The 27,161-nt window shown below is 42.4% G+C and overlaps 1 long non-coding RNA gene across 1 annotated transcript in view; it reads left to right on the top strand.

The window, feature by feature from the left end:
* Positions 1 to 11,062: 11,062 nt before the first annotated feature.
* LOC132377440 (uncharacterized) overlaps positions 11,063 to 27,161 on the top strand; it is an 87,692-nt gene continuing 71,593 nt past the window's right edge. The window contains exon 1 of the long non-coding RNA XR_009506639.1: positions 11,063 to 11,149. This is a non-coding gene — a long non-coding RNA (uncharacterized LOC132377440). The remainder of the gene's footprint in view (positions 11,150 to 27,161) is intronic.

Genomic DNA, 27,161 nt, shown 5'->3' with positions numbered 1-27,161 from the left:
AGGAATGGATACGTCAGATAGTAATGATACAGCTACAACTCCAATTGCATCTCAAAATACTTCACTGTGTGTGAAATGCTCTGATGCATCATGAAGCCATAAACAGGCATTTAATGAGAAGCTCCAATAAAACAAATTAAGCTGTGGAAATTAACGGTGCTAATATAAAACTTTAAACACAAAAAGAATCTGTGCTCGCCGGAAATTCTAAGCAAAGTACACACAATGCTGGAGGAACTCAGCAGGTCAAGTATCATCTAGGGAGAGGGAGAAAGCTTTTGAAACTTTTCCAGTACGGTAAGGAAGGATACTATTTGACCTCTTAAAATGCAAATAGGTTTAAAGATAAAGATGCTACTGAATGTTATTTGCGCAATAAGAAGAGCTTAAATTTCTTGCACAACACACAATGAGCTAGGGAAGTCAGTGGGTCACAAAGTCACAGAACACAGGCTCAGACGCAGCTCTGGAAGGAAATGGAAAGCTGATGTTTCAGCTTGCCCTTGGCTTCCTCTACTGAGAGGGACTTTACATTTCTGTACCTCCTGCCCAGCAGTAGCTGAAAGAAGATTCAAGATACAAGTTGATTTATTTTATTCTACACCCAATCTGACCTCTTACCACTTCCCAGTTGCTTATCACCCTGCCACCCCCACCATTACCCCACCTCCTTCTCTTTGGACCACTCTCCTCTGCTATCAGATTACTTCCTCTCCAACCCTTTACCTTTCCCACCCACCTGGCTTCACCTATCACCTTCCAGCCATCCTCCTTCCCCTCCCCCCACCTTTTTATTCCAGCATCTTGCCCCTTCCTTTCCAGTCCTGTAGAAGAGCCTCAGTGTGAAATGTTCTTGTTTATCAATTTCCATAGATACTGCCTGACCTGCTGAGTTCCTCCAGTGTTTCGTGTGAGTTGTTTCAAATTTATTTGCCAAGCATACATCAAAACATACAGTGAAACATGTTGTCTGCTCTAATTAATTAACTAATTTAATGATTCATTGAGATACTGTGCAGAGTAGCTCACCATCCAACAATCCCCCTGTTAAACCCTAGCCTAATCACAGGAAGATTTACAATGAACAGTTAACCTACTAACCAGTACACCTTTGGACTGTGGAAAGAAACTGGAGCACCCAGAGGAAACTCATGCGGTCATGGGGAGGACATACAGACCTCTTACAGACAGTGACAGGAATTGTACCTGGGTCACGGATTCTGCAAAGCATTGTGCTAACCACTACACTACCGTATGATGGGAATTGAACCCGGATCACTGGTACTGTAAAGTGTTGTGCTAACCACTACACTACCGTGTGATGGGAATTGAACCCGGGTCACTGGTACTGTAAAGCATTGTGCTAACCACTACACTACCGTATGATGGGAATTGAACCCGGGTCACTGGTACGGTAAAGCGTTGTGCTAACCACTACACTACCGTGTGATGGGAAATGAACCCGGGTCACTGGTACTGTAAAGTGTTGTGTAAACCACTACTCTACAGTGTGATGGGAATTGAATCCGGGTCACTGGTACTGTAAAGTGTTGTGCTAACCACTACACTACCATGTGATGGGAATTGAACCCAGGTCACTGATATTGTAAAGTGTTGTGCTAACCACTACTCTACCGTGTGATGGGAATTGAACCCGGGTCACTGGTACTGTAAAGCGTTGTGTTAACCACTACACTACTGTGTGATGGGAATTCAACCACTACTCTGAAATAGATCACTACAAAGAGATCTAAATTTATTGCAATTGTTAAACACAAAATAATTGATTGCATAAGTATTCACCACTTTCAAGTCAATATTTAGTACATGCACCTAAATCTGAGCCTTGAGTCTGTGTAGGTAGGTCTCTATCAACTTTGTACATCTGGACACTGCAATTTTTCCCCTTTCTTCTTTACTCAACTGCTCAAGATCTGTCAGATTGCATGGGATTGGGAGTGGACAGTTCTTTTCACAAATTCTCAATTGGATTGAGGTCTGGACTCTGATTTGGCCACTCCAGGACATTAACTTTGTCATTTTTGAGATATTCCTGTGTATTTTGGGCTCATTGTCTTGTTGGAACACAAATCTTCTCCCAAGTCGTAGTTCTCTTGAACACTGCACCAGGATTTCCCTGTATTTTGCTGTATTTATTTTATCCTCTACTTTCACAAGCCTTCCAGGGCCTCCTGCAGTGAAGCATCCCCACAGCACGATGCAGCCACCACCATGATTCACAGTAGGGCTGGTGTGCTTTTGATGGTGTGTTTCATCATCATGTGTTTGACTTTCACCAAACATAGTGTTTAGTCTGATGGCCAAAAAGCTCAATTTTGGTTTCATCAGACTATATAAACCTTCTTCCAGCTGACTTCAGAGTCTCCCACATGCCTTCTGGCAAACATTAGCTGAGGTTTCATGTGAACTTTTTTCTTTGGCTTTCTCTTTGCCACTCTCCCATAAAGCTGTGAATGGTGAAGCACCCGGGCAATAGTTGTCTGCACAGTCTCTCCCATCTCAACCACTGAAGTTTGTAAATCCTCCAGGGTTGTCACAGGTCTCTTGGTGTCCTCCCTCACTAGGCCCCTTCTTGCACGGTCACTCAGTTTTTGAGGGTGGCCTGCTCTAGGCAGATTTACAGCTGTTCCATATTCTTTCCATTTCTAGATGATTGACTGTACTCCAAGGGATATTCAGTGACTTGGAAATTTTCTTGTATCCATCAGACTTGTGTTGTTCAATAAACTTTTGTTGGAGTTGCTTGGAGTATTCTTTTGTCTTTGTGGTGTAGTTTTTGCTGGGATACTGACTCACCAGCAATTGGACAGGTGTAATTTTACTACAATCAATTGAAAAACCTTGAGTGCACACAGTGATCTCCATTTAGTTATGTGACTTCTCAAACCAATTGGCTGCCACATAACAGAATTTGGAAGCATAAATTGGAAACAGATGTTCTCAGGGAAACATACGGAAGAAATGTGACAAATGTTCAGGGGATATTTGCTGGTGTTCTGCATAGCTACATTCCAATGAGACAGGGGAAGGATGGTAGGGTACAGGAACTGTAGTGTACAAAGGCTGTTGAAAATCTAGTCAAGAAGAAAAGAAGAGCTTATAAAGGTTCAAAATCTAAGACTAGCAGGAAGGAAATTAGGAGAGCCAGAAGGGGCCATGAGAAGGCCTTGGCAGACAGGATTAAGGAAAACACCAAGGCATTCTACAAGTATGTGAAGAGCAGGAGGATAAAACATGAGAGAATAGGACCAATCAAGTGTGACCTTGGAAAAGTGTGTATGGAACCAGAGGAGATAGTGGAGATACTTAATGAATACTTTGCTTCAGTATTCACTACAGAAAAGGATCTTGCCGATTTTAGGGATGACTTACAGCAGACCGAAAAGCTTGAGCATGTAGATGTTAAGGAAGAGGATGTGCTGGAGCTTTTGGAAAGCACCAAGTTGGATAAGTCACTGGGACCAGATGAAATGTACCCAGGCTACTGTGGGAGGCAAGGGAAGAGATTGCTGAGCCTTTGACGATGATTTTTGTATCATCAATGGGGATGAGAGAGGTTCCGGAGGATTGGAGGGTTGTGGATGTTGTTCCCTTATTCAAGAAAGGGAGTAGAGATAGCCCAGGAAATTATAGACCAGTGAGTCTTACCTCAGTGGTCAGTAAGTTGATGGAAAAGGTCCTGAGAGGCAGGGTTTATGAACATTTGGAGAGGCATAATATGATTAGGAATAGTCAGCATGGCTTTGTCAAGGGCAGGTCATGACTTATGAGCCTGATTGAATTTTTTGAGGATGTGACTGAACACATTGATGAAGGAAGAGCAGTAGATGTAGTGTGTATGGATTTCTGCAAAGTGTTTGATAAGGCAACCCATGCAAGGCTTATTGAGAAAGTAATGAAGCAAGGGATCCAAGGGGACATTGTTCTGTGGATCCAGAACTGGCTTGCTCACAGAAGGCATGGAATGGTTGTAGACTGGTCATATTCTGCATGGAGGTCAGTGACCAGTGGTGAGCCTCAGAGATCTGGGGCCCTTACTCTTTGTGATTTTTATAAATGACCTAGATGAGGAAGTTGAGAGATGGGTTAGTAAATTTGCTGATGACACAAAGGTTGGAGGTATTGTGAATAGTGTGGAGGGCTGTCAAAGGTTACAGCAGGACATTGATAGGTTGCAAAACTAGGCTGAGGAGTGGCAGATAGAGTTCAACCCAAATAAGTATGAAGTGGTTCAGTTTGGTAGGTCAAATATGATGGCAGAATATAGTATTAATGGTAAGACTCTTGGCAGTGTGGAGGATCAGAGGGATCTTGGGGTCCGAGTCCATAGGACACTCAAAGCAGCTGTGCAGGTTTACTCTGTGGTTAAGGAGGCATATGGTGCATTGGCCTTCATCGATCGTGAAATTGAATTTAGGAGCTGAGAGGTAATGTTGTAGCTATATAGGACCCTGGTCAGACTCCGCTTGGAGTACTGTGCTCAGCTCTGGTCACTTCATTACAGGAAGGATGTGGAAACTATAGAAAGGGTGCAGAGGAGATTTACGAGGATGTTGCCTGGATTGGGAAGCATGCCTTATGAAAATAGGTTGAGTGAACACATCCTTTTCTCCTTGGAGCAACGGAGAATGAGAGGTGACCTGATAGAGGTGTATAAGATAATGAGAGGCATTGATTGTGTGGATAGTCGGAGGTTTTTCCCATGGCAAGAGGGCACAGTTTTAAGGTGCTTAGAAATAGCTACAGAGGAAACGTCAGGGGTACGCAGAAAGTGGTGAGTGCGTGGAATGAGCTGCCAACAATGGTGGTGGAGGCGGAAACGATAGGGTCTTTTAAGAGACTCATGGAGCTCAGAAAAATAGAGGGCTATGGGTAACCCTAGGTAATTTCTAAGGTAAGGACATGTTAAGCACAGCTTTGTGGGCCAAAGGGCCTGTATTGCTCTGTAGTTTTTCTATGTTTCTATATATATATATAAAAATTTTCACCATAGTTGGTCTTCAGACAGTACACTTTTTACCACCCATTATGTGATAAATTTACCACTCAAGCCCCTAATTAAATCTTACCACTGTCACCTGAAATCTACGCCCTTTAGCTATTAATTTCACAACTCTACGACGAAGACGTGTGCATTCACCCTGTCTAAACCCCTCATGACTTTAAGATTACCCGGTCCCACAGAGTAAAGTCTTGGTCTGTCGAACCTCTGCCGATAACTCAGTCTGGAGTATTGTTTGCAGTTGTGGTCACTTAGCTACAGTAAAAGTGTCAATAATACTGAAAGAGTACAGAGAAAATTTACAAGGATGTTCCCAGGACTTGAGAACTAGACTAATAGGGAAGGATTGAATAGGTTAGGACTTCACTCCCTCAAGTGTAGATGTTAAGTGGAGAGTTGATAGAGGTATACAAGAGGGGTATAGATGGCACAAATGCAAGTAACTTTTTCCACTGAGGTTGGGTGAGACTGGAACTAGAGGTCATGGGTTAAGGGTGAACAGTGAAATGTTTAAGGGAAACATGAGGGGGAACTTCTTCACTCAGAGGGTTGGAGGAGTGTGGAAAGACCTGCTAATGGACATGATGGATGTGGGTTTGATTTAAGAGACTTAAGAGAAATTTGATTTAAGAAACTTAAGAGAAATTTGGATGAGAGGGGCATGGAGGGTTATGGTCAGGGTGCAGATCGATGGGAGTAGCAAGTTAATATTTCAGTATGGACTAGTTGGTTGAAGTGTCTGTTTCTGTGTTGTATTGTTTTGTGTCCCTGACTAAGACTTAGGAGCAGAATTAGGCCATTCAGCCCATCAAGTCTGATCTGCCATTCCACCATGGGTGATTTATTATTCCTCTCAACCCTATTCTTCTTCCTCCATAACTTTTGATGCCTTCACTAATCACAAACCTATCAACCTCTAGTTTAAATATATCCCATGATCTCGCCTGCATAGATGTTGGTGGCAATAAATTCCCCAGAATTATCACCCTCTGGTTAAAGAAATTCCTCTTTATCTCTGTTCTTGTATTCTGAGGCTGTGCTCTCTGGTCATGGAATATAAGAGCAGGAGTGTAATGTAGAGGCTGTATAAAGCACTGGTGAGGCCTCACTTGGGGTATTGTGAGCAATTTTGGGTCCATTATCTAAGAAAGGATGTGCTGACATTGGAGACGGTTCAAAGGAGGTTCTTGGATTGAAATGCTTGTCATATGAGAGGCATCTGATGGCTCTGGGCCTGCACTCACTGGAATTCAGAAGAATGGGGGCGGGGAATCTCATTGAAGTCTATCAGATGTTGAAAGGCCTTGATAGAGTGGATGTGGAGAAGATGTTTCCTATGATGGGGGAGTCTAAGACCAGAGGACACAGCCTCAGATAGATGGATGTCCTTTTGGAATGGAGATGAGGAGGATTTTCTTTAGCCAAAGTGGGGTGAATCTGTAGAATTCATTGCCACTGGTGACTGTGGTGGCCAAGTCATTGAATATATTTAAGGCAGAGGTTGATTAATCAGGAAAGGATGAGATACAGGGAGAAGACAAGAGACTGGGGCTGAGAGTTAAAAATAGATCAGCCAGGATGAAATGGTGGAGCGGCTGGGCCAAGTGGTGTAATTCTACTCCTATATCTTACAGTCTTGTAAGGAACATCCTCTCCACGTCCACTTTATCTAGACACCTTTCAATATTCAACAGGATTCAATGAGACACCCCCCTCATTCTTCTAAACTCCAACGTACAGGCCCAGAGCCATCAAACTTTTCTCATCTCAGGAATGACATCAGTATATTATTAGAATAAATGGGTGGCTGATGGTCAATGTCAGATTCAATGGCCGAAAGGCTTTGTCGCTGCTGTTTCTCTCTGAGACATAACAACAACCTGTAGATCTGAAATTGCTCCATTTTGAGCAATTAGAGTCTAAGAAAGTTAGCTATGGAGTTATTTCTAAACAGCCACTTGTTCAGCCCCTTCATTTGAAACCAATATCCAAGCTTGAGTTGAATTGATGGTGATAGTTGAGATGAGTTAGGCAGATGAGAATTTTTGGGCAAGTGGAGATTTGGGAAATTTCTTAGCACCTGGAAGCAGAGAAAAAGAGTCATTGTGGGACCATTTGAAAGGCCAATTATATGAGACCATGGGGAGTTCGTAACCCAACACGGAGATGGAGGGAAAATGGTAAGCCTTTACTCTAAAGATAGATGCCTCACTATGCAAGCCAAATCGTTATTGATTTTCGCTGGACTCAACGTGTAAAATGTGCAGAGACACATTACATGGACAGAAAACTTCAAAAGATTAGCATCACAGGACATGGTACAGAAGTTTCCAAATATAGATGACAGATTAAATTTCATCTGCCATTGTAGTTATTTATATCAATGTATATATTGAGCTATTTTCATCTGAACAAATGGAGAAGGAGATTTGATTTAGATTGTTTATTGTTAAGAACAGACAGCACAGAGCAGATGCTTGTCCTTGTCAATATGGTAACAACTGTACCTTGCACCCACGCGGCTGATATCTGGTGCTGGTGAACACTGAGTACGAAAAACAGAGTTCAACAAAAGGGCATTAGCTTGTCATGTGTTTAACACATTGAGTACAGACAGGGACAAATACACTCAGTGACCACGTTGTTATGCACCTGCTGTACCTTCTAATGTGGCCTCTGAGCATATGCTTTGCTCTTCTGCTGCTGCAGCCCATCTACTTCAAAGTTTGATGTATCTATATGTACAAAATTAAAAGAGGGAATTTTAGGGGAGACATCAGGGGTTAGCTTTTTACACAGTGAGTTGTGGGTGCCTGGAATGACTTGCCAGGGATGGTGGTGGAGGCTAAAACATTAGGGGTATTTAAGAGCCTCTTGGACAGGCACATGGATGAAAGTAAAACGGAGGGTTATGGGGTAGTGTGGGTTTAGTACTTTTTTTTAGGATTATATGGGTCGGCACAACATGAAGGGCTGAAGGGCCTGTACTGTGCTGTGGTTTTCTATGGTTCTATGGTGTTGTGTGTTCAGAGATGATCTTCTGCACATCACTGTTGTAACGTGTAGTTATTTGAGTTATTGTGGCCAGTTTGAACCAGTCTGGCCATTCTCCTCTGACCTCTCTCATTAACAAGACATTTTCACCCACTGAAATACCACTCACTGGATGTTTTTTTATTTCTCACACCATTCTCTGTAAAGGCTAGCAACTGTTCAAATAAACTCTTCTCGGTCTTCCAGCTGAGTACAGGTATTGATTATAACCAACATTTCAATGACAAGATCCACCATGTTCATCAGGGAAGATAGTAGGATTTGTCATTGAAACATCGCTTATAATTGATACCTATACCCGGCTGGAAGCCCAAGAAGAATCTATTTACTCTGGGAAAGCACTAGATCCTTTTGCACTCTAGAGACTGCTGGGTATGAAAATCCCAGGGTCAGCATTTTCTGAGATACTCAAACAAGCATTATCTGGCACCAGCAATCATTCCACAGTCAAAGTCACATTTCTTCCCCTTTCTGAACAACAACTGAATCTATTGACCACGTCTGCATGCCTTTATGCCTTGAGTTGATGCCGCATGATTGGCCAATGAGATACTGAACTAACAAGCAGGTGTACCTAAGAAAAAGTTCAAATAATGATATAAATTATTATTCTGTGTGTAGACACTGCAGGATGCACAGCCATTAATGCAGAGAGCAGCAAGCTTTGGTAAACGGGTTATAAAGGAAATAGGAATAAAGTAAGGGAATAGGTAGGAAAAGGGGTGAGATCTGTTGTAATGTGAACAAGGTCACTGGAGGTGTAGCTTGTAGATATAAAAGTAGTCTTTTGTTTAACAAAATGAGATCCTCTCTGGAGAAAGAGGCCTGTTTGACCCAATATCACATGAAATTTTATATGCTAAAGTTCAAAGGACAATTCTAGGTCTACAATGTAACTACAATGCTTCCTTTGAATTGCTATAACTTTCACATCTCTTTCTTCTCCCTCATTCTCCAGATACCTAAAATGAATATTAATCAGCATTGTCTGGTTTTTCAATTAATTAGTGTCCTCAGCTCCAGGAAATTATTGCCCATGGCTGCAATTAAATTTAGTCAACAATCCACATTCAGATCTAAAGATTGGTTGCTGAAGTTAATATTTGTGATATCCTAATTCTAGGATATGCCCTCATAATGTCCTGAAGAGAGAATATAGGGAGTTAGGTAGAAATCTGATAAGCAACCTCAAGAGCAGCTATTTCTGGGTTTCTGCCTGTGTCATGTATCAGTGAGGATGACTTGGCTGGTAAACGCATGGCAGAGGAGTGGGTGCAGGGGACAAGTTTAGAGCACTACAGCACAGAAGCATGTCTATCAGCCCATCAGTCCATAACAAACTGTTATTCTGCCTGGTCCCATATCCCTCGATACCCCTTCCATCCATGTACCTATCCAAACTCCTCTTAATGTTGACATCAAACCTACACCCACAAATTCCATTGGCAGCTTGTTCCACATGTCACCATCCCCTGAGCGAAGAAGTTTCCCTTCATGTTCTCCTTAAACATTTCGCCTTTCGCTCTGAAGTTCTAGCCTCACCCACCTCAGTGATAAAGACCTGGTTCCATTTGCCCTGTCTATACATCTCATCATTTTGTATACCTCTATCAAATCTCCCCTCTTTCTCTATGCTCCAGGGAATAAAGTCCTTTCCCTATATCTCAGAGTCTCAAGCCTCTTGCAAATTTTCTTTGCATATCTAAGGATATTACTCTTTCAGATCATTGGTTACACATAGTGACCAGACCTGTGTACTGGAGCGAGAGGGCCTGCCTTCCAGGGAAGTAGAGTTGAGTAGAGCATTGTGTTATACCATTATGGATAGCACAGCTTTCCAACAAAGGTTTTTATGTGATCTCCCTCTTCCAGTCGACATTTCCCAACCCCATTCCTCAGCCATTTCCAGAAATCAATAAATAAAAGTACATAACGCATGACACAGATGTAACTGACCCTAACCCTACTACTTCTCCACGACTTTCTTTGACGTAGTGACATGGGATCCTTTGCATAGCTGTGAGCGAGTTATGTCTAAGGAGCCAGCTATTCTGGGCTTGGAGGCCTGTCTGTGTATCTGAGTGAGTGAGTAGGTTAGAAAGGGGTTTGTTTGCTGTTGTTGTTGTCATTCATTATTGTAGACATGTTTTGTGGGGCACCACCAACGTTCTCACTTATTTTTACAGCCATTGCCTTGAGCAGGACATTTTTACATGATCTGAAACCTGCATGGCACTTTAAATATTTTTTTGCACATCAAACAAACACAAACCACAATTCACAACTCAAATAAACAATGTCAAGTAGTCAAAACAACTGACAATGGCAAAGGTAAAACGTTTTGACTAGACAGCGTCGGCATTCAGTGGGTCAGAGGTTCATTAAGAATGAATGACCATTCTGTGTCTTTTGTCAAGTTGTAACTTGAAGCAGTGGCAAAGTTCTAAAATGTTACAAAGTAAAGGTTATGGTATGCTTATTATCTAGAAAATTTATGGATTATATTAATTAATGCATAATTAATTGCAGGGTAGTTCACAATTATATTAACATAGATTTCAAAATTATATGAGCATAATTTGAAAATTACATTAACATTATATAAATGAAAATTCCAACTGTGCGGCAACGAAGGCTGTGTTTGGGGGAGCATTTCAGTCACCGCTCGACACATACCAATACAGCTAAGAGTGAACAGTGGGCAACAGTTGTGGGCTACCCCGAAGCACATCATTAGTATGTACTGATTGTTAATGCAAATAATATATTCCACTGTATGTTTCAATATATACGTGATAAATAAATGATTCGGAATCTGAAATCTGTTTCACCCCTGACATACCAACATTGTACTGAGCTCATCAGGTTGGACTTTCTGTGCCTGATTCATGAACTTGGATTCTTGTGGGTCAGAGAGCAGAATGTGATCACTTGCTTCTGTCAGTTACACACAATAGATTATTAGCTAGACTCTTGACATTGCCACGTTACTGCATTGTGCGAAGTGGGTGTTTACTTTCCCTAAGACTGAAGGCAATAAATTGCTTACCAACTCCTGACATCTCTTCTTTGGTAAGTAAAAGTCCGAAGAGGAGCTGATTCACAAAGTTATGGCTTGCAGTTAGCTTATGAGATTAATCTTCTGTTGACTTGTATCTCAAAGTAAATTTATTTTCAAACTGCAGGTATATCACCATATACAACCCTGAGATTCATTTCCTTGAGGTGCAACCATAGTAAATCTATAGAATAATAACCATAACAGAATCAAAGAAAGACCGCTCAACTTGGGTGTTCAACTGGAGTGCAGAAGACAACAAACTGTGCAGATACTAAAGGAAGGAAATAATAATAATAAATAACCACATAACCATATAACAATGACAGCATGAAAACAGCCCTTCTAGTCTGTGCCGAACGCTTACTCTCACCCAGTCCCACTGACCCGCACTCAGCCAATAACCCTCCATTCCTCTCCTGTCCGTATACCTATCCAATTTTACTTTAAATGACAATACCGAACCTGCCTCTACCACTTCTACTGGAAGCTCGTTCCATACAGCTACCACTCTCTGAGTAAAGAAATTCCCCCTCATGTTACCCTTAAACTTAAATACCTCTATCTAGTCCCCCCTTCAACCTTCTACGCTCCAAAGAATAAAGACCTAACTTGTTCAAACTTTCCCTGTAACTTAGGTGCTGAAACCCAGGTAACATTCTAGTAAATCTTCTCTGTACTCTCTCTATTTTGTTGACATCTTTCCTATAATTCGGTGACCAGAACTGCACACAATACTCCAAATTTGGCCTCACCAATGCCATGTACAATTTTAACATTACATCTCAACTCCTATACTCCATGCTCTGATTTATAAAGGCCAGCATACCAAAAGCTTTCTTCACCACCCTATCCACATGAGATTCCACTTTCAGGGAACTATGCACCATTATTCCTAGATCACTCTGTTCTACTGCATTCTTCAATGCCCTACCATTTACCATGTATGTCCTATTTGGATTATTCCTACCAAAATGTAGCACTTCACACTTAACAGCACACTCCATCTGCCATCATTCAGCCCACTCTTCTAACTGGCCTAAATCTCTCTGCAAGCTTTGAAAACCTACTTCATTATCCTACTTCAAATAAATAAGCAAAAAATATTGAGCCCATGAGATGAAGTGTTCTTGAAAGTGAATCTGTAGATTGTGGGAACAGTTCAATGAAGTTAGCATTGGAGGAGATAGTAGAAGTATTTAATGAATACTTTGCTTCAGTATTCACTACAGGAAAGAATCTTGGCGATTGTAGGGATGACTTAAGGCAGACAGAAAAGCTTGAGCATGTAGATATTAAGAAAGAGGAGGTGCTGGAACTTTCAGAAAACATCAAGTTGGATAAGTCACCGGAACCAGATGAGATGTACCCCAGGCTACTGTGGGAGGCAAGGGAAGAGATTGATGAGCCTCTGGCAAAGATCTTTGTATCATCAATGAGGACAGGAGAGGTTCTGGAGGATTGGAGGGTTGTGGATATTGTTCCTTTATTCAAGAAAAGAAGTAGAAATAGCCCAGGAAATTATAGACCAGTGAGCTTTACTTCAATGGTTGGGAAACTGATGGAGAAGATCCTGAGAGGCAGGATTCATGAACATTTGGAGAGGCATAATATGACACCCTTGGACAGCAGGGCAAACTCTGAGGCTCAGATGGAGAACAGTGCAGCTCCCCCTCAGTTCTCATTTTAAAGGTCAAATCCCTGAAGGACTCTTGGCATTCAGGCTGCTAAGCAATGTTAATCCCTGGAAAAACTGAATTTATGGCTGGTGATATTTTCCAAGTAAACAAAAAATACATTAATCCTCTATCTGAAATGCCCCTTGAGTTCCCCAGAGAATCTCCCTACCCACCCCCCCCTAACTGTACCACAGTGAATTACTCTGCCAGTGTAAAGCCATCCTGGCCAGAGAAGCACACATTCAGAAAACCAAGGTGCCCATAAAACAAAGGAAGGGTGTTGGGAGGAAGTGCAGACACAGTGAATTAGTAGTGGTGGGGGTGGGCTCGAGTGGGAGTCTTTGCACCTGCAAATCATAACTGGGGGAGTAAATCAAATCATCTTCTTGATGTAAATCACAAACACGGGAGATTCTGCAGATGCTTGAAATCCAAAACAGGTCAGGCAGTGTCTATGGAAAAGAGTAAACTACTGTTGTCTTGGACCAAGACCCTTCTTCAGCACTGAGAAAGAAGGGGGGAGATGACCTAATGCCTTGGTGTGCGCTGATTCCAGGAGCCATTAGGGCCCGTGTGCTGGTTCATTGTGAGAAGCTGCTCCAGAACTTCACTCGCCCCTTCACTGAACTGTTCCTACAAGCTATGGACTCACTCTCAAGCACTCTTCATCTCCAGTTCTTGCTTATTTATTTTTATTATTGTATTTTTATTCTTTCTGAGCTCCTGCTGGTAAAACCTGAGGAACAAGCATCTCTCAATTGCTAGAAACTTCCGAACTATTTCTACAGATGGTGAGAATTCTAACTGGCTACATCACCATCTGGTATTGGTGGGGAGGTGGGGTGCTACTGCACAGGATTGAAATAAATTGCAGAGAGCTGTTCCATCATGGGTGCTTAGCTGGCTGCTGATGTAGTGGCATTCACACTGGACTTCGAAACGAGTGGTCCCAGGTTCAAACTCGGCCAGCTCCTTGCTGGGTTCAGCATCAAGCTAGCAATTCAACCTCATAAAAACAGACACATGCTAAAGAAACAGCAAGGTTCTTCCCAGTGCGCCACAATGTGCAGAAAGGAACAATGATCATGGGCACTATAGCCTCTGTAGAATCCAGGACATCTTCGAAGAATCATGAAGGCCCCCATCACCCAGGTCACACCTTCTTCTTGTTGTTACCATCAGGAAGGAGGTACAGGAGCCTGAAGACACACACTCAGTGATTCAGGAACAGCTTCTGCCCCTCTACCATCGATTTCTGAATGGACATTAAACCATGAACACTATCTCACTACTTTTATATTTCTGTTTTTGCACCACTTATTTAATTTAACTATTTATTATACACACACACACACACACACACACACACACACACACATAGATATATATATATATATATATATATATATATATATATACACACACACACTGTAATTCACCATTTTTTTCTATTATCATGTATTGCATTGTGTTGCTGCTGCAAAGACAAGAAATTTCATGACGTGCTGGTGATATTAAACCTGATCTGATTCCATTCCAGTGGTGTTTACCATTGTAGGCCTATTATTATTATTAGTAATCCAAATCAGACTCAGGTTATTATCACTGGTGTAGGTCATGGAATTTGTTGTTTTGTTGTAGCAGTACAGTGCAATACATAATAATAAAAATGTGAATTAAATTAAGCACATATGTATTTAAAATTTTAAATTAAATAAGTAGTGCAAAAACAAAATAAAAAGTAGTGAGGTAGTGTTCATGGGTTTAATGTCCATTCAGGAATCGGATGGCAGAGGAGAAGAAGCTGTTCCTGAATCGTTAAGTGTGTGCCTTCAGGCTCGTGTACCTCCACCCCAGTGGCAGCAATGAGAAGTGGCATGTCCTGGGTGGTGAGGTCCTTAATGATGGATGCTGCCTTTCTGAGGCATCACTCCTTGAAGGTATCCTGGATGCTGGGGAGGCGAGTGCCCATGCTGGAGCTGACTAAGTTTACAACTATCTGTAACTTATTTCAATCCTGTGCCGTAGCCCCTGCCCATATGTCCTGCTGGCCATGCTTACTGTTGTTTCCATTGTGATGGGTTAATTTAGAAACTACAGCTGCTTTTCCAATTGGATAACTCCCCAGTGTCCCATTTCAAATATCCTGGGTATTTACAATAGCACCTGGAAGGGGCTTGTCCTCTTCTTCCTTTGTTTAAGGCAAGAAGATTGGGGAGGTATCTGTGCGCATTTTTAACTGAGTGTGTTTGTTGAATGTAGGTAAGTTTATTGAGTATTCAGCTTTGTGTCTGTAACCTGGGGAACACGAATGCTTGGTCAAAGTTTTACTGTTTGCAATAAATGATTAACATATCTATTTGACATTAGTGAATTTTCTGTCTCACTTGCTGGACCTGCGAATGTGATTCAACATTACACCATACCAGACAGTGATGCAGCCAGTTAGAATGCGCTCCACACTACATCTGTAGAAATGTGTCAGTGTCTTTGGTGACATACCAAATCTCCTCAAACTCCTAATGAAATATATTGTGTCTTCTTTGTAGCTGCATCGATATGTTGGGCCTAGGTTAGTTCCTCAAAGATATCAACACCCAAGAACTTGAAATTGTTCACTCTCCACTTCTGATCCCTTGATGAGGACTCGTGTGTGTTCCCTCATCTTACCCTTCCTGAATTCCACAACCCTAACATCCAGTGATGCCATTAAAGACCACTCGTGAGAGCAGCTCCAATGAAAATCTTTTTTCTCGTTCTTTTTATATTTGCACAATTTGTTGTTTTTTTGCACACTGGGTGTTTGTCCATCCTTTAGGGTGCAGCCTTTCTTAGATTCGATTGTGGTTCTTGAATTTACGGTAAATGCCCTCAAAGAAAAGAATCTCGGGGTTGTATGTAGTGACATGTATGCACTTTGATAATACATTTACTTTGGCCTCTGAGCTGCATGAGATGATTCTCTGATCCTACAGAGAAATGACTGTCCAGTTCATCACCTCCCTGGAAAATGCCCCTTGGTTGGCCTGAATCTTGTAGGTCTTTGAGATATCTGTGGAAGAATGCTGCCAACAGTCACATTTCAGGCTTCAGGAGTACCTGCTGTGGGACACACTGGAGCTTGGTGTAGCTTCTGCAAGGGCATCAGTTTGGGGTTACTCCACTAGTGGATATGGAGGGGCCAGTTTGGGTGAGAAATCCCCTTAGTTATTGTAGTGTACCATCCCAGAGGGCCACATGAAGTGCAACAGTCCTAATGGTTTTAACGAATGTAACAGAAATGTTTGGGGTGGCAGGGAGGAGCTACGTCCACCAAAGGAGTTGTAAGTTCAAAGTAAATTTTATTACCAGAGTACATGTATGTCACCGCATATAGCCCTGAGAGTGCATACTCAGCCAATCTATAGAATAGTAACTATAACAGGATCAGTGAAGGATCAACCAGAGTGCAGAAGGCAACAGAATGTGGAAATGCAAATATACATAAATAGCAATAAATATGGAGAACATGAGATAAAGAGTCCTTAAAGTGAGATCATTGGTTGTGGGAACATCAAAATGGATGGGCAAGTGAGTGTAGTTATCCCCTTTTGTTTAAGAGTCTGATGGTTGAGGGGTAGTAACTGTTTCTGAACCTGAAGGTGCGATTCCTGAGGCTCTTGTACCTTCTACTTGATGGCAGCAACAAGAAGAGAGAGAGCATGGCCTGGGTGGTGGGGATCTCTGATGATGTAAGACACTCCTTCCCTCCGCTGGCCTGCAGGTCGCCCTTGGGCAAGGCGTAGCCCTCCCGATCAGGCTCACGTGAAGCCATTGGATCAGATAGTGGATGGTTGTATGAGCAGCTGGTGCATTTCTCAAGTCCTGGTTATGTGGCCACTGACGCCAGGCAGACAATCTCTGAAGAGTATTGATAATGGCTGGGGTCACCTGTCTTGTAAAGAGACTGCCCAGAAGAAGGCAGTAGCAAACCACTTCTGAGAAAATATTTGGCAAGAATAATCTTGGTCATACAACACAGCACATAATGAACTAACAAACAGAACACTTGGTAATGCTTTATCTATGAGGGTAAGAATGAAAAGACATTGCATGGTTTATTCTTGTAACTATTTTTAATTATGAATAAAGTCTGTTTTAGTTTAAAGAATATGGACAGAAGCTCCACTGTGATTTGTGAAGATCTTTAGAACAGATTGTGTTAAAGTTGCAGCCAGACATTTAGGAAGGAGAGAACGACTGTGTATTTAATATTTCAGTAGTATTTGAGTAATATGTTGAAATCTGTTGTAAATTGAGGGATTGCTTTGTCAAGTACCTCCGCAACAGTCACTACAAGCCGGACTTCCTGGTGGCCAAACGTTTTAATTCCCACTCCCATTCCAATATTTCAGTCCTCTTGTGCCAAGATGAGGCTACCTCCGGGGTGGAGGAGCAAGACTCATGAGTCTTACCTCAGTGGTGGGCAAGCTGCTGGAGAAAATCCTGAGAGACAGGATTTATGAGCACTTGAAGAGCTGTCATCTGATTAGGAGTAGTCAGCATGGCTTTGTCAAGGGCAGATCATGCCTTATGAATTCTTTGAGGAGGTAACAAAACACATTGATGAAGGTAGAGCATATATATTGTTGTATATTTTGTATATATGGATTTCAGTAAGACACTTGATAAGGTTCCCCTGCGAGGTTCAGTCAGAAAGTAATGAGGCATGGGATCCAAGGAGACTTTGCTTTGTGGATCTAGAATTGGCTTGCCCACAGAAAGCAAAGGGTGATTGTAGATGATTTGTATTCTGGTAAGACTCTTGGCAGTGTGGAGGATCAGCGAGATCTTGGGGCCTGGGTCCATGGGACAATCAAACCTGCAGCGCAAGTTGACAGTGTGTTAAGAAGGTGTATGGTGTGTTGCCCTTCATCAACTGTGGGATTGAATTCAAGAGCCGTGAGGTAATGTTACAGCTATATAAAATCTTAGGTAGACCTCACTTGAAATACTGTTCCGGTCACCTCTCTTCAGGAAAAGATGTGGATACCATAGAGAGAGTGTGGAGGAGATTTTCAAGGAAGTTGCCTGGATTGGAGAATACGCCTTATGAGAATAGGTTGAGCGAACTCGGCCTTTTCTCCTTGGAGCAACAGAGGATGAGAGGTGACCTGATAGAGGTGTATAAGATAATGAGAGGCATTGATCGTGTGGATAGCCAGAGGTTTTTCCCAGGGCTGAAATGGCTAACGTGAAGGGGCATAGTTTTAAGGTGCTTGGAAGTAGGTGCAGATGAGATATCAGAGGTAAGGTTTTACACAGAGTGGTAGGTGTGTGGAATGCACTGCTGGCGACAGTGGTGGATGCGGATACGATCGGGTCTTTTAAGAGACTCTTAGATAGGTACATGGAGCTTAGGAAAATAGAGGGCTATGTGGTAGGGAAATTCTAGGTAGTTTCTAGAGTAGGTTACGTGGTTGGCACAACACTGTGGGCCAAAGGACCTGGAATGTGCTGTAGATTTCTATGTTCTATGATTCTATGAATACTTTATATTCCATCTGGGTAGCCTCCAACCTGATGATATGAATATTGATATTTCTTTCTGGTAAACAAAATTCCCCCCACCCTTCCTCTATTCCCCAATCTGACCTTTCACTTCTTCTCCCTGGGCCCTGGGTCCCCTTCTTCCCTTTCTCCAGTGGTCCACTCTCCTCTCCTATCAGATTCCTTCCTCTCCAATTCTTGACCTTTCCCACCCATCTGGCTTCACCTGTCACCTTCCAGTTAGCCTCCTTCCCCTCCTCACTTTTTATTCAGCATATTCCCCCCCTTCCTTCTCAGCCTTGAAGAAGGGTCTCAGTCCAAAATGTCGACTGTTCATAAATGTTCCTGACCTGCTGAGTTCCTCCAGCATTTCGTGTGTGTTACTTTGGATTTCCAGTGTCTGCAGAATCTTGTGTTTGTTAATATATTGTTTGATTTGGCAGTCTTGCTTGCTTAAATAATTCACTATTGAGTACATGCATACATATGTGATTTGCATATGTCCGCATGGTACACATGGTATGTGTGTGCCTCCCTTAAAGTATACACCAAGCTAGACTCCCATCTCTTGGGCTCCCATCTTATTTTTCAAATTGATTTTGTTTAGGAGTTACAAAACTTAACTATCAGGCCCGACCGTATCTGTAAAATAACTTTCAGCCTTTTCATCCTATCACTTCCTGACTTCTCTGTGCACCCTTCCCCACCCAGCTGACTTCACCTATCACTTTCTATCTTGCATTCCCTCACCCGCCCCCTCCTTCTCATTCTGGCTTTTTCCCCTTTCCTTTCCAGTCCTGATGAAGTGTTTCAGCCTGAATCTTCGACTCTTTATTCATTACCATAGATGCTGCCTGGCCTGCTAAGTTCTTCCAGCATTTTGAGTGTGTTGCTTTGCAGAATCTCTTGTCTTTGTGAAAGAACTCTCTGCCTGTGAAGTACTTCCTTTGTAAGATATAAACTTGCTCTTTGGGCTGTGCTTTATAAGTTCTGGGATTTGGCGTGCAGACGTCTCCCCAGTGTAGGAGAGTTACAGTTGATTTCATTCCAAGCCGCAGCTGCTGAGGTGCAGGATGGCTTTTCAGGGCTTTAGTTCCAAGCGGATCCTCCCTCACTTCCCCCACTGCCACATGTTCGCTCTGACACAGGGCCCTCCACTGCTGAGCAAAGGTCTGAGAGTCAATACTGTTTCATGCCATTTCCAGTGCACAAGTGTAAAGGACAGCAAAATAATTGGTACACGGGATCCAACACAACACAACAAATACGCAGTAACATAAACAACACAATAAGAAAAAAGAACATAATAAATAAAAAATACCTTGTGTATATGTACTGATTGTGTGTCCACAAAGTAACGTTAGGCACAGGAGTGTCTGTACAGAGGTGACTGACAGGAATTGATAAAGAAGTGGAGGCTGGGGATGTGGAGGTGTGTTTGGGGATGTGGAAGGGTGTTTGGGGATGTGTAGGAGAGTTTGGGGATGTGGAGGGGTGGTTGGAGATGTGGAGGTGTGTTTGGGGATGTGGAAGACTGTTTGGGGATGTGTAGGAGAGTTTGGGGATGTGGAGGGGTGGTTGGAGATGTGGAGGGGTGGTTGGGGATGTGGAGCGGTGTTTGGGGATGTGTAGGAGAGTTTGGGGATCTGAAGGGGTGTTTAGGGATCTGAAGGAGTGTTTGAGGATGTGGCAGAGTGTTTGGGGATGTGGAGGGGTGTTTGAGGACGTAGAGGAATGTTTGGGGATGTGGAGGTATGGTTGGGGATGTGGAGGTATGGTTGGGGATGTGGAGGGAAGGTTGCGAATGTGGAGGGAAGGTTGCCAACGTGGAGGGGTGTTTTGGAACATGGAGGAGTGGGTTAAAGGTTGCAGGTGTTGATCAGCCCTACTCATAGAACATTACAGTACAGAAACTTTTTGGCTTTGCTGAACCATTTTTCTGCCTTGTCCCGTTGATCTGCACCTGGCCCATATCCCTCCATACACCTCTCATCCATGCACCTGTCCAAGTTTTTCTTAAATGTTAAAAATGAGCCCACATTTACCACTTCATCTGGCAGTTCATTCCACACTCTCACCACTCTCTGTGTGAAGAAGCCCCCCTAATGTTCCCTTTAATCTTTTCCCCCTTCACCCTTAACCCATGTCCTCTGTTTTTTTTTTCTCCCTTAGCCTCTGTGGAAAAAGCCTGTTCACATTCACTCTATCTATACCCATCATAATTTTATATACCTCTATCAAATCTCCCCTCATTCTTCTACACTCCAGGGAATAAAGTCCTAACCTATTCAACCTTTCTCTGTAACCTAGTTTCTCAAGTCCTGGCAATATCCTTCTCTGCACTCTTTCAACCTTATTAATATCCTTCCTGTAATTTGGTGACCAAAACTGCATACAATACTCCAAATTCAGCCTCACCTATGCCTTATACAACTTCACCATAACATTCTAACTCTTATACTCAATATTTTGATTTATAAAAGCCAATGTACCAAAAGCTCTCTTTACAACCCTACCTGTGATGCCACTTTTAGGGAATTTTGTATCTGTATTCCCAGATCCCTCTGTTCTACTGGACTCCTCAGTGTCCTACCATTTACCTTGTATGTTCTACATTGGTTTGTCCTTCCAAAGTGCAATACCTCACGCTTGTCTGCATTAAACTCCATCTCCCATTTTTCAGCCCAATTTTCCAGTTGGTCCAAATTCCTCTGCAAGCTTTGAAAACCTTCCTCACAGTCCTAGACCAAAGTAACTTTTTGAGTCTGGTGGTCCAGGTGTAGATGCTACATAGCCTCCTCCCTGATGGGAGTAGAGAGAGCAGTCCATAAGCGGAGTGGGATCCTTCATGATACTACTGACCCTCTTCCAGTGCCTGAAAATAAATAATGATCATAAGAAATGGTATCTTGAAAGAGCTTAATTTTACCCTGACAGCAAGCAGAAAACTGTGGCAGAATCTGAGGGCAGTTATTTCTTCTGGGGCTGGGCACAGGTGAACTGTCATCCTATATCCTAGCTGGGCTGTTCAGGATCACATTTCTTCCAGCTCGCAAACCTTTCGGCTCAATTTCCCAACACATTCACAGTTTGACGTAGCGCCTGCAGTTCACATTGCTCTTCTCGGATGCACACACACATCTGTCTTTCATATATGGCAGGAACCTCATTAATATATCATATGCCAACATCCGGCCCATGGCCCCTCTCTCTCTCTCTCTCCCTCCCCCTCCCTCTCTCTCTCGCTCTCTCTCTCCTTTCCTCCCTCCCTCTCTCTTTCCTTCCCTCTCTCCCTCTCTCATTCCCTCTCATCCTCTCTTTCTCTCTCACTTATGTGTGTGCACATAAACAAACACACGCCTGCACACCCAGACAGTAGGGTGTGATCAACAACTGCCTCACCTCGTCCTGTTACCGCCGAAGCCTGTGGAGCCAAAGCCCTTTCACTCTGCTGCCTCTCACTCCGCTGTCCGCTGGATATGGCTGCCTTCTCTTTAAACTGTTCGCGCTCAACTGGCTGACGACACGTGCCTGCGCAGACTGGCCTCTCTCTTCCCCCGAGAACTCAAAATGTCTTCCCGCTGGAAATCCTTAGGTGCTTTCCTGCTTCCTTTTTGTTCTGAATCAAAAAATGTGTTGTGTTTGGTTAATACAAAAGACAGTGTTTAGTTTAATGGCCAAAAACTCAATTTTGGTTTCATCAGTCTACAGAACTTTCTTCCAGCCAACTTCAGAGTCTCCTGCAATGCCTCCTGGGAAACTCAGACTGAGATTTCATGTAAGTTTTTTTCAAAATGACTTTCTCTTTGCCACTCTCCCATAAAGCTGTGACTGGTGAAGCACCCGGGCAACAGTTGTTGTATGTGAGTCTCTCCCGTCTCAGCCAATGAAGCTTGTAACTCCTCCGGAGTTGTCATAGGTCTCTTGGTGGCCTCCCTCATGAGTTTCCTTTTTGCATGGTCACTCAGTTTTTGAGGGTGGCCTGCTCTAAGCAGATTTACAACTGTGCCTTATTCTTTTCATTTCTTGATGATTGACTTCACTGTTACAACTCCAAGGGATATTCAGTGACTTGGAAATTTTCTTGTATCCATCTCCTGCCTTGTGCTCTTCAATAACCTTTCCATGGAGTGTTCTTTTGTCTTTGTGGTGTAGTTTTTGCCAGGATACTGACTCACCAGCAATTGGACCTTCCAGATACAGGTGTATTTTTACTGCAATCAATTGAAACACCTTGACTGCACAAAAACAGAACTTCATTTAACTAATTATGTGACTTCTAAAACCAATTGGCTGCACTAGTGATGATTCGGTGTGTCAAATTTAGGTGGGGGTGGGGGGGTGAATCCTTCCAGCAATCAATTATTTTGTGTTTTATATTAGTAATTAATTTAGATCTCCTTTTAGTGATCTGTTTTCACTTTGACACGAAAGGGTCAGTGTCAAAAAAGTGAAATTAAATCCATTGTGATTCAATGCTGTAAAACAATAAAACATGAAAACTTCTAGGGGAGGTGGTGAACACTTTTTATAGGCACTGTAGATGTTCTCAATGGTTGGGAGAACTTTACTCTTTTGTTCAGGATGGGCAAGTGAGGATTGTTATCCCTTTTGTAGAAGAACCTGATAGTTAAGTGGTAGTAACTGTTCTTGAACCTGGTGGTGCAAGTCCTGAGGCTCTTGTACTTTCTGTATGCTTAGCCACGTAGTTATAGGTGTAAAGTGAGTAGAGAAGGGGGCTAAGCACACAGCCCTGTGGTGTACATTCTGGTAAACCGTTCAGGTCCAGTTTGGATCAGTCCAACTTGGTATATTACCCAGCTCAGGATAATGTCAGAGTACAGGAAAGAGCTGGGAGCCCAGCAATATGGTGCCATGGTAACAGGCTTTCCTTCAGTGTTTGCAAACTGAACGAGCCAGCCATTGACTTCAGGAAAAGGAGAGGGCACACATTCTCCATTTGCCTGTCCTGCATCAACGGCGCAGTGTGCAGAGGGTTCAGAGCTTCAATATCACAATCGGGCCAAATCTCTGAGGGAATTTGGACAGGGTATGCTTGTATCTGCCGAGCTTGGAAGAGAATGAGAGGGTTGGATCGTAATGTGTAATATTTTGAGGCATTTGGACAAGGTGGACGTGGAGAGGATGCTTACTCTTTCCAGGAAATGGATTTATTTATTTATTGGGATACAGCACGGAATAAGCCCTTCCAGCCCTTGGAGCCACGCCTGAGTTAACCCCAGCATAATTACAGGACAATTTACAGTGTACAGTTCACCTACCAACCAGTAGGACTGTGGGAGGAAACCTAGGGGTCACAGAGAGAATGTACAAACTTCTTACAAGCAGTGCTGGGAATTGTACCCGGGTCAGCATTGTGTTCATCACAACTCTACTGTGCTGCCATAGAGGAAGCGTGGCCCAGAGACGGAGCAGCAGAGGTGATTTAGAAGTCAGCCATAAACTTAATAATAAACTACAAAATAACAAGCAACAAAACACCTGGGTGCACCTGGATGAAAGACTTGGGCGGAATGCCAACGCAGAGGCTGTGTACGAGAAGGGTCAGAGTCGCCTCTACTTCCTGAGGTCCTTTGGAGTATACAGGCCTCTCCTTCACACGTTCTACCATTCTATTGTCACCAGTACAACCTTCTATGCGATGTTGTGCTGGGGAAAGGGCATCAACACGGGTGATGCCAACAGGCTCAATAAACTGATTAGAAAGGCTGGCTCTGTTATAGGAGTCAAACTGGACACACTGGAGGCTGTGGTAGAACAAAGGACCCTACGGAAAATCCTGGCAATTCTGGGCAGTGTTTCTCACCCTCTGCAAGCCATATTGACTGAACAGAGGAGCACTTTTAGTAACGACTGCGCTGCTCCAAAGAGCACTGTGAGGTCATTCTTACATTCAGCCATTAGGCTCTATAACGAGTCAATCAATAACCAGAGAAGTGATGACCCCCTCCTGTTAGACTGTTCAAAGTAACTTAGTTTTTATTCTTTCTACTTCTCTTTTAATATTTATATCTGTACGGTTGTAATGTTACTTTGACACACAAATGTTACTTTGGGATCAATAAAGTATCTATCTATCCAAGAGAGAACAGATTCTAAACACAACAAGGTGACGGAAGGCTCGGAGCAACTGGTTGAAGGCGGCTGGTTTGTATAAGGATTGTGGATGAAAGCTGGGTGACAGGTGACTCCTTTTAGCTGGGCAGAGACTGGAAAGAGCCTGCCTCCAAGGCCTGACAACTCTTGCCAGAGAATAAATAAGGCCATTGTTTAAAAAGAAAAAAAGCTCTTGCAGAGATTATTTTTTGTCCTCTTCAGATGAAGTCTTTGTGCTCTCCGTTATAGAGTGGTGAAAATGGATTTGTAAATATTTTGGAGGTGGAGTTCAAATATTTCTGGAGAAGCAGGGGATAAAATGTTACTGTTGATAGGTGAGATCACAGAACTGTGGTCACAACCAGATCAGTCCTGATCATATGGGACAGGAGAGCACAGCAGAGGGGCTGAGTGGCCGATCCTTGCTCTGAGGAGACACAAGGGAATCTGAAACAACAAATGAACAAGGCAGCTGAAGGAATTCAGTGGATTGGGCAGCATCTGTAGAGAGAAATCGACAGCTGATGTTTCTGGCTGAGACCCATCATCTGGACTGAAATATAAAGAGAAGATGGCCAGGATACCCCTCCTCCCCTTCTGTTAAAGATCAAAAATAAAGATTAAAGACTTGCTTTATCTGTCACATGTACAGATGTGCAGTGAAATATGTCAAAGCAGATCAGCAAGGTTTGTGCTGTGGGAAGTCCACAAGAATCGCCACAAGCTTAGGTAGCAGGTGAAGAGTTTGTACTTCCTTGCACAAACATAGCACACACACAACTCACTAATCCAAACTACACCCTTTGAGTGTGACAGACACACAGTCACCCAGAGAATGTACAAACTCCTTACAGGTAGTGGCGGGAATCTGTGAATTTGTTACATTATGTGACTGTCCCCCAATCTGTCCATCCATCCTCAACACCTTACTCACTAGATTCTACACTCCATTTTCCCCTCCCACCAGATTCCATCATCTGTATCCTCTGTCACCTCCCAGCCTCTTTTCCTCTGTCCACTCTCCTTTGTCCATCTACACATTGCCCTTCTCACTTATCAATCTGTCCATTTGTCTCTTTGCCTCTCTCTTTGTACTTTATGTCTATCTATCCATCCATTCATCTATCAGGCTATCCATCTACCCATCTATCGGGCTATCTATTTGTCTTTCTGTCTATCTATCTATCTGTCTATCTATCTATCTATCTATCTGTCTGTTCACCTATCATTCTATGTATTTGTCTGTCTGTCTATCTAGACTATCAATCCGTCTATCAAATGATGAAAGGACTACATGTGGTGAGGGTAATTCACCTTGTGGGGTATCAAGAACTAGATGGCACAGCCTAAAAATTGAGAGGCGTCCTTTAGAACAGAGGTAAGGAGGAATTTTTTTAGCCAGAGATGAGTAAGTCTGTGGAATGCTACAGTGGAGGCCAAGTCCATGCGTATATTTAAGGCAGAAGTTGAATGTCTCTTGATCAGTCACAGCATCAAAGGATGTGCTAGGAAGGCAGGTGTATGGGATTGAGTGGGGTCCAGGATCAGCCATGATGGAATGGTGGAACAGACTCGATGGGCTGAATGGCCTAATTCTGTTCCTATGTCTTATGGCCTTATCTATCATCTATCTATCATTATATCTGTAACATTGACTAATCGATCCATCTGTATTATCTACCATCTCTATCAACCTATCAACCTAAATGTCTATCTATCAACCTGTTTATCTATCTGTCTATCTACCTATCTATCCATCTATCTGTCTCTCTAAATCTATCTATCTGTCTATCTATCTATCTATCTATCTATCTATCTATCTATCTATCTATCTATCTATCTATCTATCTATCTGTATATCAGTCTATCTATCTATCTGTCTAATGGTTTATTTGTTGAGTTATCTATACATCTATTTACCTATTTATCAAACTATTTATCTATCTATATATCTATTTGTCTGTCTGTCTATCTATCAATTAATCTATCTGTCTATCTAGCCTATCTATCAATATATCTATCCATCTGTCTGCCTAAAATATCCATCTATGTATTTATCTATCCATTTCTCTCTCAATGTCTGTCTATCCATCTGTCTAATATATTCATCTATCTATATCTATTAAAAATCTAAGTATCTACCTATCTCTCCAACTATCCATCTACCTAAGTATCCATCTATACGTCTGCCTAATTCATACACCAATCCATTTTCTATCTGTCTGTCTGTCTGTCTGTCTACCTATCTATCTGTATGTCTATTCGTCTGTTTATCTATTCATCTATCTGCCTACTGGTTTATCAGTTGATCTATCTATCCATCTATCTACCTATCTATTGATCTGTCTAGCTGTCTATATATCTTTTTGTCTGTCTGCCTGGCTCTGTATATATTTATCTATCTCTCTCTATCTTTTTCTTTCCATCTATCTATTAGTCTGTCTAGCTATCCATCTATTTCTCCATCCATCTATTTTTTCTATCTGTCTATCTATCTATCTATCTATCTATCTATCTATCTATCTATCTATCTATCTATCTATCTATCTATCTATCTATCTATCTATCTATCTATCTATTTTTCTATCTGACTGGCTATATAGCTAGTCTATCCATCTATCTATCTACCTATCTATTGATCTCCATTTATCTATGTATCTATCTGTCTGTCAATCTATCCATCGGTCTTTCTGCCTATCCA

This window comes from Hypanus sabinus, chromosome 18, assembly GCF_030144855.1.
Source record: "Hypanus sabinus isolate sHypSab1 chromosome 18, sHypSab1.hap1, whole genome shotgun sequence".
Taxonomy (NCBI): Eukaryota; Metazoa; Chordata; class Chondrichthyes; order Myliobatiformes; family Dasyatidae; genus Hypanus; species Hypanus sabinus.
Note: the sequence above shows the minus strand (reverse complement) of the source record. Positions and strands in the feature narration are given on the sequence as shown.